The sequence below is a fragment of the Mirounga leonina genome, unplaced genomic scaffold, assembly GCF_011800145.1.
Source record: "Mirounga leonina isolate KUSES-001 unplaced genomic scaffold, KU_Mleo_1.0 Mir_53, whole genome shotgun sequence".
In the NCBI taxonomy this organism is placed as follows: Eukaryota; Metazoa; Chordata; class Mammalia; order Carnivora; family Phocidae; genus Mirounga; species Mirounga leonina.
In genome coordinates this window covers 68,196,544-68,211,936 of record NW_023270807.1, presented here as the reverse complement: position 1 = coordinate 68,211,936, position 15,393 = coordinate 68,196,544, and positions in this window count along the sequence as shown.

The window sequence follows — 15,393 nt, the reverse complement described above, 5'->3', positions numbered from 1 at the left end:
CCTCCCACCTCACCTTCCTCATTTCCCCTCCCATTCTTTGTAGATTGCCCTTTCCATCTTCCATGAGAACTTTGAATGTTTTAGATTTGATTTCCCTCCATTTTCCAACTCCATTCATTCCTTCTCACTTCTCCTTCACTCATGCCAATTTATCTGTCCTTACCCTTCTTCATCAAGACTGTGCTCCCTCAATTGTTTCCTTAATTCTCTATCTTTACACTACCTCTTTTATCCTAGGATCTTTTTTTCAACCCATATGTGTGGACTTGTTAAAAAAAAAATCTAACTACAGTGACTGTGTGGTCCACAAATCTAAAATATTTACTATTAAGTCCTTTACAGAAAAAGTTTGGGAAACTCTGTTTTAGAGTAAAACTCTTACTCCACTTTTAAAATGTATCCAATGTAATCTATATACCACAATGATCCAAAAACACCAATGTTAATTTAAAAAATAATAAATAAGCTCTTCAATGATTAGATATTACATGTAGTTCTTTTTCTCCTTGAATTAATATTTTCATTCCATTTTACCACTTGTATTAGTCAGAGTTCTCCAGAGAAATAGAACCAATAGGAAACATATACACATACATATGCATAAAGATTTATTGTAAGGGATTGTTTTATGTGATTAAGGAAGCTGAGAAGTCCCTAATCTACAGAGCCAATATCCCTGTTCAAGCCTGAAGGCTAGCAGGCTGCTGTTGTATCAGGAAGAGCTAATGTTCCAGTTTAAAGACCTCCTAGTGCCTTTGTTGGTCAGCATTGGGTCAGCGTCTATTTTATTCAGATCTTCAACAGATTGGAAAAGGCCAACCCACATTATGGAAGGCACTCTGTTTTACTCTTTACTGAACCAAATATTAATCTTATTAAAAAATATTCTCACAGAAACACTCAGAATAATATTTGACCAAATATCTGGGTACCCCATAGGCCAGTTAACTTGACAAATAAATTTAACCATCATACTAATTAATACTATTCTAATGTATTTAATGTTTGAAATCTTTTATAGTTGACTCTATCATACTTCTGTTCAATTAAAAATATATTAAAATTTTAAATTAATTTTTTCTGGCCATTATACTCTGTTAAAAATTTATGCTAGATTGAGATGTTAAGGTAATAATTATTTCCAGAAAATTGATCAAAATAATATAAATACATTACATTTATAATAGAATGTTAAGCATAAAATTCAAAATTTTACTAAAATTCATCTTTTAATAACGTAGATAGCTGCTTTCTCCTCAAATAGCTCCCATACATTTGGATCAATAGTACTTAATGCAGGACTAAGAACAAGGGATGCCTGGGTGGCTCAGTCGTTAAGTGTCTGGCTTTGGCTCAGGTCATGATCCCAGGATCCTGGGACCGAGCCCTGTATCAGGCTCCCCACTCAGCAAGAGGCCTGCTTCTCCCTCTTCCTCTGATCTTGCTTGTGTTCTCTCTGTAAAATAAATAAATAAAATCTTAAAAAAAAAGACTAAGATTGGCATCAAATCTATTCTTATACTCATTTTTATAAATGTGAATGAAAAGGAATCTTGTTTTGATATAGCAATATCACTTGACTTTATGTCATATGCCATTTTATCTATATCTTTATATATATCATCTATATCTAAAACTGTATATCTATCTATCTATCATCATCTATCTCTATATCTATCTTTTGGTTGACAGCTTGATTAGGTCCTTTAGCTCTTGAATCAAAGAATCAGAAGCCACCCCATGTTAACCTGGTGTTACTTAGATTGTGACAGGTAACACTGTATAAAATAATCATGCATATGTATTTACCTTTCCTACTGGTTGCAAGTCCCTAGAGGACAGGAACAATCTTTAATTCTACAGTGCTACATATTATCTGTCATATAATGGATACAATTCAATAAATATTAAATAAATCTGTATATTGTGCTTTGTTTTATGGTCATTTTTATTATTGCCAAAGGTATATAAATAATAGGTCTACCATAAAGCATAAGTAAGCTAGATGGCTCCACTATGTATTTGTAAAAGGAAAAAATTTTTTTTCAAGTTTTATAGGTAGTTTTTTTGTTTGTTTGTTTGTTTTTGTTGTTGTTTTTACAAAGAATTGGTTACCCAACTGTGGGGGTAAGCTAAGCAAGCTTGAAATCCACAGGGCAGGTAGTCAGGATGAAAGGATCGTGAGGAGGCTGGACTCCCATGGGCATGAGCTGAAGCTTATTGACCATCAGGGGCAGTCACTCATATAGGAAGACCCAGGGGAAGGGAAAACAACTGCATACCCAGCTGTTTGGTATCTCTTCACTGAGGGAAAATGTAAACCTTCTTTTAAAAAGCCTTGCAATTTATTAAGACCTGCCCATCTAGGATAAATTTTCTCTTGGTTAACTTAGTCCATTTGGGACTTTAAATATATCTGTAAAATCCCTTTATAATAACATCTGGATTAGTGTTTGATTGAATAACTGATATGTGTTTATCCCATAGAACAGTGGCTGTCTCTTTTCCATCATCCTACCCTAATCTGAGACTATTCCTTGAGCCCACCCTATCTGGAAACATCCTAGAAAGAGAATTTTAAGGAATGTAGTTCAGCCTAGCCAAGTTAACACAATAAAAAGCTATCACAGCTTTGATAAAGTAGATACAGTATTTGTCTTGCTCTGTCTAACTAATTTCATTTAGCATAATACCCTCTAGGTCCATCTACGTTGTCACAAATGGCAAGATCTCATTCTTTCTATGGCTGAGTAATATTCCATTGTATGTATATACCACATCTTTATCCATTCACTTATCAATGGACACTTGAGTTGCTTTCACACCTTGACTATTGTAAATAATGCTGTGGGAAACATCGGGGTGCATATACTTTTTCAAACTAGTATTTTCATTTTCTTTTGGTAAATACCCAGTAGGTTTCCATTTTTAATTTTTGAGGACCCTCCATACTGTTTTCCATTTTGGTCACCAGTTTATATTCCCTCCAACAGTACACAAGGGTTCTCTTTTCTCCACATCCTCGCCAACACTTGCTATTTCTTTTCTTTTTGATACTAACCATTCTGACAAGTCTGAGGTGATATCTCATTGTGGTTTTGATTTGCATTTCCCTGATGATTAGTGATGTTGCCTATCTTTTTATGTGTCTGTTGGACATCTGTATGTCTTCTTTGGAAAAATGTCTCTTCAAGTCCTCTGTCCAATTTTTAATCAGATTTTCTTGGCATTGAGTTATATGTTAATTATACTTAAATTAAAAAATAAAGTAGATAAATTGACATGTATTTGAAATTGGTAATTAAGTAATCTCTTTTCTTCCTCATTTTTGGAGCAAATAATGCCAGCTAGTTCAAGAAAGAGCTGCTTTTCTCTTTCCCTCTGTTTTAGCCTGAGTCACCCAGAAAGCAAAGCCTGGAATAAAGCCTTTAATCCCAGCCCAAGGAGCAGGAGTTGGGGGGAAAGCCTGGAGAAGCAAGAAAGGGAGCCATCATAAAAGGCTTTGTTATCAAACTGATCCTACCTGGCATCAAGTGTAATGAATTGCTTAATCTCTTGGGAATGCCATCTGAGAGGACATATAAATAACTGATTCTCAGAATAATTTTGCCTGGTTGGGGAAGGAAAAGAATTTCTCTGACAGCACCCATCTCATATTGGTTCACCACAGGGACCTTATTCTTCTCCACTTCCATGTAGTTAATGTGCAGTGGGCCTGCCTGGTTCTGCTGTTTCTTGCTTTCAGCATCTGCAGAAAAGCTTTCAGGTAGGAGATAAAAGTTTGGGCAGTATCTTGCAGATGATCTGAACCCACTGAGGAAGGTTACCATGACAGGGGCTGGAGGACAAAATTGTCCCCAGGCCCCCGAGACAGAAAACACTGAGAGTATCTGAAATATCAGGAAGACCTTCTCAGTATTATTTGCTGTCTACGTGCTCCCAGAGAGCTGTCTTTCTTCTATAACTCTCTAAACACAAGGATTTAATAACCTGACTTGTGTTCATAGTGGAAATAATATGCAAGGCTTGGAAGTGACTGTGAGCAAAGCAACCCAGCTGTGGGAAGAAGCTCACAAGTATGTGAAGCTGGTCCCCTGAGACCGTGTTCCTGTCTGAGATTCATTATCTTTGTTACACTTCCCTAGTTCTGAACCTGGGTAGAAGCCGGGCTCCACTTCTGTTTTTTGTTTTTTTGTTTTTTTGGTTTTTTTTAAAGATTTTATTTATTTATTTGAAAGAGAGAGCACGAGAGGGAAGAGGGTCAGAGGGAGAAGCAGACTCCCTGCTGAGCAGGGAGCCTGATGTGGGACTTGATCCCGGGACTCCAGGATCATGACCTGAGCTGAAGGCAGTCGCTTAACCAACTGAGCCACCCAGGCGCCTTCCACTTCTGTTCTGAAGAAGCACCCCAGCTAAACATGATGAAAACATTTTCAGAGCACAGGAGAATGAAGAGCACAGAAGAGCACAGTGCTTATATATATAAATTAATTTGAAGTTGACTAAAATAACAGCTAAATAATCAACTTTATTTTACCTTTTACTCCTCACATCATCTTCCTTCAACACTTTTACCAGCACCTCCAACAATGATATAGTTTTCTTACGTTGGAGATAGTATACACTTGGGAAGTATGATGGTCCCACATAGGCATTGTTTCATCCCTAACTCTTGGAAAAAATAATTAGAATAGTCTGATTTTAGCCTGAGAAAAAAAAAGAAAGGCAGATGGAGAAGTCAAATTCATTTTACTTTACTATGTATTTCTTTTAATCTTGTCCCGAGTAAGTATAATATAAAAGGAAATTGGGACTAAGACGAAGAATTAAGAACATTTTCTAATTCAGAATCTGAATAAGTTATCCCTATATTAGTTTGCCAGGGCTGCCATAATTAAGTGACACTGACTGGGTGGCTTAAACAACAGACATATATTTTCTCACAGTTCTGGGTGCTAGAAGTCTAAGATTAAGGTGTTGACATGTTGACAGAATTGGTTTCTTCTGAGGCTTATTATTATTATTACTATTTTTTGGCTTGTAGATGGCCATCTCCTCTCTCTGTCTTCACATGGTCTTTCCTCTGTGCATGTCTGTGTCCTAATCACCTCTTCTAATAGGAGCAAAGTCATACTTGAGTTAGGGCTCATCTTGATGACCTTATTTTAACTTTAACTCACCTCTTTAAAGGCTTTATCCTCAAATATAGTCACATTCTGAAGTACTAAGGGTTAGGGCTTCAACATATGAATTTGGGGGAACACAATTCAGTCCATAAGAATACTTAATTAATAAAATAACTGACTTTTTCCTTAATTATATATATTTGGTTTAATTTTCTAATTAAAATTGTATTCCCCCCTCATCCTCACTCAAACTACTGATTTATTTTGTTTTAGGATTAATACTTAATTGTTTCAGATTGTCAAGGAAATACTTTATTAGCCTTCCTGTGCCCTTGCTCTATGCCCACATGGCTAATTGCTAAATGTAGCCAAAATTGTTCTTGTAAAATGGGAAGGCTCTCTATTTCTATGTGTATATAACCACTTATCAAAATAAATATAGACACATAATGTATACAGAACTCAGTGCAAACTTTTAGCATGGAACTCATTGTATTCACTCTTTTTCAAATTAAAAAAAATATTTATTTATTTATTTGAAAGAAAGAGTGAGCAGCATTAGGGGCAGAAAAAGAGGCAGAGGGAGAGAGAAAATCTCAAGCAGACTCCCTGTTGAGCGTGGAGCCAGCATAGGGCTTGATCTCAGTACTCTGAGATCATGACCTGAGCTGAAATCAAGTCAGGCCCCTAACTGACTGAGCCACCCAGGTGCCCCTGTTTTTTTAATTTTTATGTGCTTATCTCCTATACTAGTTCATGAGTTCCTAGAGGGTAGGGTCATGTCTAATTCAACCCAGACTTAGAACCAAATGCAATATTTGAAATATGCTTAGTTGTCTCTCAGTAAATGCTGAATAAAGAATGATCACTTAAAAGTTGTATCTTAGTTTTTGCTGCATTTCAACTGATTATGTGTTGATTTTCCTTTAGTTGGTGTAAATCTCCTCCAGACTTTTTGGTGAGCATAAAGCACTTAAATGGTAGTTCAGTTTTATTTATGTCTTTAGAAAAGAATGTTCTCAACAACCAGATGGGAGAAAAGAATGGGATAAAAGCAAGAAGTTTGAACCTTTTGAGTTTTCTGCCCTTTAATGTTCAAAGCAACCGATACTTTAAATCTATTTCCTTACTTTGAGTGCTTGAAAGTAAACGTCAGTGTTTTAGGGGAGGAAGCATCTTGTTCTATTTAGAACTTCTTTTCCTGTGCAGGAAACTGCTTTTTTGCTTTTTTCCTCTCTCCCAGAGAACTGGGTTGTATACCAACAGACCTGTGTCTTGTCTATTACAATTTCCTAACTCTTCTCACCAACTATCTGAATTTTTACTTCAGGATCATCTGGGAAATCACACTAGTTGGTTGTGATGTTGAAAATGCTCCCTGCTTCAATTTTCTAGTACAGATGGTCAGTTCCCATAAACCATCTTCCTCATTTGATCAAACATACCCACTAGAGGTGACAGAGGGGCATCAGGATCTGTACAATTCTCTTTGTGACTTCATTTTCATCATCCTTCAAATGTGAGTTATATGTATTCATGGACAAAAAGATCAGAAATTATGTTTACACTTACGTAAGACAAATCATATTAATGTTAAAAATGTTTTAGAACGCAGTGGTAGCTAAATAGACTTCATCCTGTGAGGTTGTCTATAAATATTCCCTGGTCTGAAAAGAAATGATAAGTGAAAATATTAGTCTTAATTTGCTGGAGATTGCTATAGAAAAAAATAGCAGTGTGAGAAAAAATGTTATTAAATAAATGTCTAAATGCACCAGATATTTTTAAAGACATTCCATCAAGAAGGAATAAAAATCAATTGTCATTTAAAGTCAAAGGCCATATGAACACAAAACATGTACCATAGGTTAAAATAATTCCACTCAGGGGTACCTGGGTGGCTCAGTGGGTTAAGCATCTGCCTTCAGCTCAGGTCATGATCCCAAGTAATCCCCATATTTCATGAATAACTTCTCTTTAGAAAATAAAAGATAATACAAATATGACCAAATTAGGGAAATTGCAAAGGGTTCAAGAACCTAATAAAGTTTTCAGTTATTGTTTTTGGACTAAAATTTTTCTTAAAGATTTTATTTATTTATTTGTCAGACAGAGAGAGAGAGCACAAGCAAGGGGAGCAGCAGGCAGAGGAGAAGCAGGCTGAGCAAGGAGCCCACTGTTCGATCCCAGGACCCTGGGATCATGACCTGAGTTGCTGATCCCTGCTTAGTGGAAAGCCTGCTTCTCCCTCTCCTCCCCATTCGTGCTCTCTCTCACTATCTCTCTCTCTCTCAAAATAAATAAATAAAAACTTAAAGAACAATTCCACTCAGATAATTTTCTGACTATAACCCAGAAATGTTAAAAGTTCAATCTTTATCTTCCATGTACAAGAATACATAGATGTTTTGATGTATTTTAGTTGATAACCAACAACATCCTGTTCTCAATGAAGTAGAGGGAAATAAATACAAGAAACATATTTTCAAATATAGGTAAAGTATAGTTATCTTTTTGTTGATAATCTTGGCCCAGGAAATACATGTTTCCAAGCCTTTACAAAAGTCATGCAAAATAAAATCAGTCTACACAGTCTTGGGAACAAAAGAAATAAAGCTGCTTAAATAAAAAGTTTTGATAAAAAAATGAAAAATCATGTTACATATGTCACTTATATAGAAAATATTGGTATCACTACTTGTGATACCTTGTATTTACAAACTTATTTCATAAACACTTTTTTTAATAATAATGATAAACTTATTACAGAATTATTACTCTTCCCCCTTTACATGTGAAAAGATTGAGGCTCAAAGAGGCTAAGTCAGTGGCCCAAGATCACACAACCAGAAATAGAAGAGCTAAACTTGAGCTCCATCTTCTGAATTTACTATATCCAGCCCTCTCTAGTGAGCAGCAATAAAATATTTATTTTTAATGTAAAAATTGGAAATCATCCTCAGAATATGATAACAGCAAATGTTTCTTAGATATTTTGAGCATCTTTGCCTACTGGCAATCTTTAACTTTACTTATCCCCCATAGTCTCACCTCATTCATCATTTCATCAAATCATAGGACTGAAAAAGACCCAAATCTCTCCTTTTGTTTATGAGAAAACAGAGACCCAGAGAAACAAACCTATTTGTTCTATATAACCTAGGTAATCATTGGAAAACTGCAAATAGGATTTATTTTTTTCAGTTCCCATCTGCATGATCTTCTCATTGCCTTCCTAGTTAATCACATAACCATTCAAAAGTATTTATTGAAAACACGTTCACTGAGGTGATAGAACAATTTTATCATTTTCTCTGACTTCTAGATATCTCATAATTCAGCTGGAAAGATATAAAGATATAACATAATTAATCAAATAATTGTCATTGACCGTAAGTTCATTGACATACTTCAGAGCAAGGAAAGGTCAATGCAGGGTGGGGTGGGAAAGGAATCCTAAGTGAGGGAGGCTGGGTCTTAACTATAACTAAACACTTCATGATGAGTGGAATTCTGGTGGGAGATGGGGAAAAAATAATATTTTAGGGGAGGATAATAGTCTGCCCCTAACCTGGATGACATTAACTTTTTATACATGTTCCATCAAATTGTGAACTACTTATTAAATTCATTATTGCTGCAAAATACGGGCTTTGGTGGTTACTGTTGCATGGGATGTTGAGCTGAGCAGGACCGAGTGGACAAGATGCTGAACAATGTATGAAGGATGTCAGAAGTGTAGCTCAAAATTAAGCTAATATCAAGCAAATACTGCTTTTTTTTCATTCTTGTAAGAGCTTTGTTTTGTGAAAATAGAAGAGAGAATAATCAGAGAAGGAAATGGTTCCACTCAAACAGCAGTGGTGTGCAAGACAACTGAGTAAAAGAAAAAAAAATGGCTACATCTTTTTAAAGATGCACTGAGCCAAGGGTGATTATCTAGGCATTATTGCTGATTTGTTTTGTAGTTCTTATAAGAGCTCCACCAAAAATACTAGTTTATAAAACTTGGCTGCAAAAATAAATATTTGCTGGTCTAACAGGGTTGTCTACAATGACTATCAGTAGTCAGTAAAGAGATTTGCCTAGTTGAAGTGATGACCCTGAATTAACATGGAGAGAGAAATCAACCACCACTCAGATTGAGGAGAGACTGACGAGCATGTTTACCAGACTTCATTGGGATTTTTGTTGTTGCTTTTGGTAGAGTTTAAATTAAAATGGAATTCAGTCTCATTTCTTTTCCTAAGTTTCCTTCAGAGAGAGAGAGAGAAGGGGGTCAAGCAAACCAAGAATAAATCACTGAATATCTAACACTGAAAGAAATGAGATAGAGATCCTTGATCTAAAACTTGTTACCTTGTCAATCAGATATTTTAAAGAACATTATCTCCATTGAGAGGAATCAATGTACCATAAATGAATGTATAATTAACAGGCTTTTTCCTAATCTTGACATGGTGTAAAGATCAAAAGAAACCGTGAAACTCCAAAGAGCAGAATTTAAATAATGAAATGGAAACAGTAATAGTAATACGAAGAACCTAAAAGGACTTCAGTTTTATTAGAATCACAGAAACCCAGTAAACCAATGGTAAAGAGAAGCCAGATGCAAATAAAAAGCAGAGAATAGGTGAAGATGAATTTGATGAAGGCAAAGAAAATGTATGCATTTAAAATAATCAAAGAATATTATAAATTATTATACAAACTATATTCCAAAATACATTAGGAAATAAAAAGGATACTAATAGGGTGAGATTGGAACGTTAGCATGATTATAGCTAATTTGATACCTATCTAAATAAAACAATTACAAATATTCAACACCACAGTTTTTTAATACTGTGCATTTTTAGTCTATTTGTTAAAAGTATGGACGACAGATAAATATATCTTGACAGAATTAAGTAACAAAATTTCTAGCATTTAGGACATGCTGTAATTAATAGTTCTTTCAGCTAAGTTCATTTTGCTGAAAATGTTCTTAGAAAAATATTTGGGGGGGCGCCTGGGTGGCTCAGTTGGTTAAGTGACTGCCTTTGGCTCAGGTCATGATCCTGGAGTCCCGGGATTGAGTCCCACATCGGGCTCCCTGCTCGGCAGGGAGTCTGCTTCTCCCTCTGACCCTCCCAACCCTCCCCCTCTCATGCTCTCTCTCTCTCTCATTCTCTCTCTCTCAAATAAATAAATAAAATCTTAAAAAAAAAATATTTGGTTGGAAATCGGTTCGTAGTCAAATTCTTTTTAATAAACTAAAGGAAAGGGAATCCTGGATGACTCAGTTTGTTAAGCCTCTGCCTTTGGCTCAGGTCATGATCCTAGGGTCCTGGGATCGAGTCCCACATCGGGATCCTTGATCAGCGGGGAGCCTGCTTCTCCCTCTGCCTGTAGCTCCCTCTGCTTGTGCTCTGTTTGTCTGTCTGTCTCTCTCTCAAATAAATTTAAAAAATAAAATAAAGACTTGCATTTTAAAATAGAATGAAGAACTTATATGACAAATTTTTTAAATTTTTAAATTTTTATTTATTTTTTTAAAGATTTTTATTTATTTATTTATTTGTCAGAGAGAGAGAGAGCACAAGCAAGGAGAACAACAGGCAGAAGGAGAAGCAGACTCCCCGCTGACCAAAGATGCGGAACTCAATCCCAGAACCCTGGGATCATGACCTGAACCAAAGGCAGATGCTTAACTGACTGAGCCACCCAGGTGTCCCAACAAAATTTTTATTTAAAAGAGGTTGTGATAATTTTGAGGTAAAAGAAAAATCAATGAAAATTTTCGTCTGGCTACAACTTAGCAAAAAGAAATAATGGATATTTATGAAGATGTAATATAAAAATATAAAACTAAAATAATAGAAAATGCATGTCAGGTAAAAATGTAAAGGCAGAAAAGAAAAAAGTGCTACATTTTTATTCCTAAATTGGAGTAAAGGAAATTGGTGGTTGTGGTGGGGGGTGTGTGTGTGAGAGAGAGAGAGACAGAAAAAATACCAAAAGAAAAACAACTAACCAGTCAGGCTTTGTGGCTACATTTAAAATAATGGCAGGTTGATCCTTCAAGCTCAATGGTAATAGGATCATGGGGTTTTAAATGGAAACCCAAACTCTGTAAGGTCACATACTTTCTTTCAAGTTTAACGTTGCACAGTTGTGGATTAGTAGTGCAGTGAAGACTTGGCATTTCATAGCTCATTATAACAGATTCATCAAACCATGGATCGAATCACACCTGTAGTCTAGAGGTCCAACTTTTATATTTCATGTTCTATAAAATGTAGATGTGATTTGGGGATACTCAGAGATCCAGAGATACACTCAATGCTCATATAGTCAAATACACTTACTAAACACAGTGCACAGTAGTTTTATGAATCCTATATACTCAAAATAAAGTGAAGTTATAAAGGAATTTGAAGAGTAAAAAAATAAGAGAAAAATAAAGTTAATAAAATGGAGTCAATAGAATGTTTATGATGTAAGAGAATAATTGGAAAGGGAAGAATGAAAGGGGTATAGGTACATGGGAGACGGACTTCCAAGAGTGTGAGAAGACAGATTTTGAGTGCAAAGCAATGGTATACTGGTGATTGGTGTAAAAAAACAATGAAAACAGAGTAGGCTGGTGGATTCAAGTGGATTTTTCCCTGAACCTATCTGGAAATTAGAATCCAGGGTAAGTTTTGGTCAAAAACAACGTGCTTTCCTAAACTGGCAGCATGCATATATTTCTTAAAATCCATTGATCTCTGCCTCTTAGCTTGCTAATTGTGAAAAAGGAAGAGGCAGAAGATGAACAAGAAAAGGAGGTCCCAGAGGGTAGTTACTCCTCCCCCCCCCCCTTTTGGCATCTAACATTATTCATGCCTTAAATTGACCAACTAACTGAGACACTGGGGAGACAGCAGGGTGCAAAACCACATGTGTTAAAAAGGGGGAAAAAGGAACAGGAAATTATTTTCAATATCTCAGTTTTAGGTGACCAGATAGCTTCAAAATAGAATTATATTTTATGATAGAAGAAAAAATTTGAAGCTTGACTCCTTGAAACACTTTTCAAATGATTATTCTTGACTCTGCCTGAACCTGCACAGGCTAAAATACTCTCAGCAATTGCTTCAGGCTGCCTGAGATCATTTCTGGCTAAAAATAGATAAGATTGGTGCAACATTTTACTGACATCCCACTTCTATGTTAATGGGGTTATAAACAAGAAAAAATACTCCCAAAGCCAGTGTTTTCACAAGTTATAGAAAACCAGGCAAATCTCAATCTAGACACATTACTACTATACTTTCCATTTCAACTTCTGACTCTTTCAATTCAGTTGACTACAGGGTTGTCTTTGATAAAGTGGTGTTGTTAGGCAACAAGGGTAGTCAGTGCTACTCATGGGCAAGAGGAGCTGCAGCTGTGCAAAAAAATTTACAAAACTTGTCTGTCTATAAATATCTAGTACCTATCACTGTCTTCCTCCTGAGAATCACAAACGATAGCAAAGCCTGTTAATATTTAATAAATGAATATTGAATTCGGATGAAAATGATTCTGAGGAGTCCAAAGGCTTTACGGACAACGAAAGAGTCCATTCCACACACAAAAAAAATGGTTAATAATCCCTGGCCTAGAGACAACAAAGAATTATATAAAATTAGAATTTAATTTGCTAGATCAGAAAATTTAGCTGTCTATATTAGATGTCATCCACAGAATAAAATTTTGAGGTTTGGCCAATTTAAAAATATTATTAGCATAATGGGAATTCTCCATCTGTCTACCTGAGGGAATGTATCCAAGACCAACACAGAGTTTTAATTCTAGATGGTATCAGCTTGTGCTTTAAAATTTCTGCTAGTGTTTTCCTACCACTGTGCATTGCATTCCTTCCTGCTATTTCAGACAAGATTATTATATCATGTACTACTTTCAAATAGTTATGTTATTATATTATCAGATCAAACACTAATATCTCATTACTTCTTTTGCTATCCCTGCCATTTCTTACACATGCTAATATTAATGGTCTTTTTTGGGGGGATATATTTATGTTAGCGTTAAGGGTATTTTTAGAAAAAAATCATAAACAAAAATTAAATTCATTATCTTCAATTCATTGAGATACATTTTAATTGACTTTTTGCTTTTTGTTTTATGAGTCTCATTTCCATATAGTTTAGCTAATTATAGTCTCACTTCATGGCACGCTACCATTGGTCTGTTTATCTGAGGCTATTGATTTTCCCACTTCAGCCTCTACCACCTACAGGGACCTAATCTAATATGTTTAATATATGACTTCAGTATGGATGTAATCTTAAAAACTATATTTATATCTATATATCTATATGAATGATTGTTTCCAGTATGCTACCTTGTTTTTAAAAAAATGATAAAATTAAAAAATTTTTTTTTTAAATGTGTTATATTCTTGTTTTCTTTTTCACTTTTTTCCTACCCAACGTCATGCATTTAGCACCACTCATAGTGAGATAAGACATGCACACATACATACATATACATGCTCATCGACTTCAGTGCTTTGATTGCTGCATAATATACTGTTACATATTTCCATTGTATGAGCTTCCCAATCCCCCCAAAACTGGTCTGATGAATGTCCACACCCATGTTCACCCATGGACCTGTGTGTGAGTCCCTGTGGGCATGCTAAGAAGTAGGATTGCTGGGTCAGAGGCAATATGCTGCTGTGCTACTTTCCAGAAAGGCTACACTTGTTGATCGCCCTCTAATAATTTATAAAGGCTTATATTTCCCCATATGTTTTTAAAACAGTATTATTGAGCATTTAAAAATTTTTGTTAGTTTAATGGAGAAAAATAGGACCCCATATGCATTCTCTGTTGGCATAAGGGACTTGTGATGAACACTGGGTGTTATATGTAAATGATAAATCACTAAATTCTCCAGAAACTAATATACACTATATGTTAACTAACTGGAATTTAAATAAAAACTTGAAAAAAATCAGTTTATCATGTCATTCCTACATGAAACTATTTAGGATCTCCATTTATAAGTTGCCTATACATTTCCTTGGGCCATTTTTCTGTTGTTTTCACCATCATTTTCTTGCTAATTAATGAGAATCTTTTGTTAATTTTAGATATTATTTACTTCTCCATTTAGGCATCACTAATAAATTCTTCCAGTGGGTCCTGCTTTAACAACTTTGTCTTGATATTCTTCATTGAAAAGAAATCATTAATTTTGATATGGTTGAATCATATATATTTTTTTTGGTTTGTGCTTCTGCATTTTATTGAAGAAATTTCTATTCCAAAATCAAAAGATATCCTTCTGCATATTTTAAATCTTTTTTTATCTGCATTTATTATTTGTCTTATAGTTTTACCTTACCATTTAGATTTTTAGTTAATCTGCATTTGACTCATCTGTGTTTTTGAAAGATAAGTTGAATTTTATTTTTTCCTGTATAGAAAGCCAATAATATAAATTTAATAAATTAAAAAAATCTATCCAATATTATAAATCTAATGAATTAAAAAAAATCTATCCACTCCACCTCTGATCTGTGTTGTCACCATTATTACATAACACTACATAAATAGATCTGTTTCTGGGCATTCTTGCTTTCCTTGGTTCTGTGTATCTCTTCCTGTACCAGGAATATACTTTTTTTTTTATTACTATGATATGGTATGCATTAAAAAGTGATGAGGTAAGTTCTCCTATTTCCTCTTCTTTCTCCAAAATTTCTAGGAGGAAAAAATATTTATTGGCCACATTTTTTTCCTTCCATATAAAATTTGTTATATTTGAACTATACTGAAAAATGGCATATAAAAAACCTTTAGCACCTGCTTTACTGAATGCCAGCATGGAATTGGTCTGTGTTAGAACCACTAACACTTGGTCTTTGATATGTTTGAAAATAGAGACTGGCAGCAGTTCTCGCATGTTTCAGTCACAGATTGTCATGTATCTCCAAACTCAGCCAGCAACATATTCCTCAACAGGCTTTATGCTGTCCATCACTACTCAAGAACTTAATGTGAGATGGAGGGTTCATTAACATGTAGCCAAAATCCTTTTTAATACCCTATTTCCTCTCTCTGTTGATCCTACTCCTCATTTTTATCTCTACTAGCAAAAAGTACAGACGGTCCTGACTTTACTTATGGTTCAGCTTACGATTTTTTGACTTTATGGTGATGTAAGAGGCCATATATATTCAATAGAAATTGTACTTTGAATTTTGAACTTGGATCTGTTTCTGGGCTAA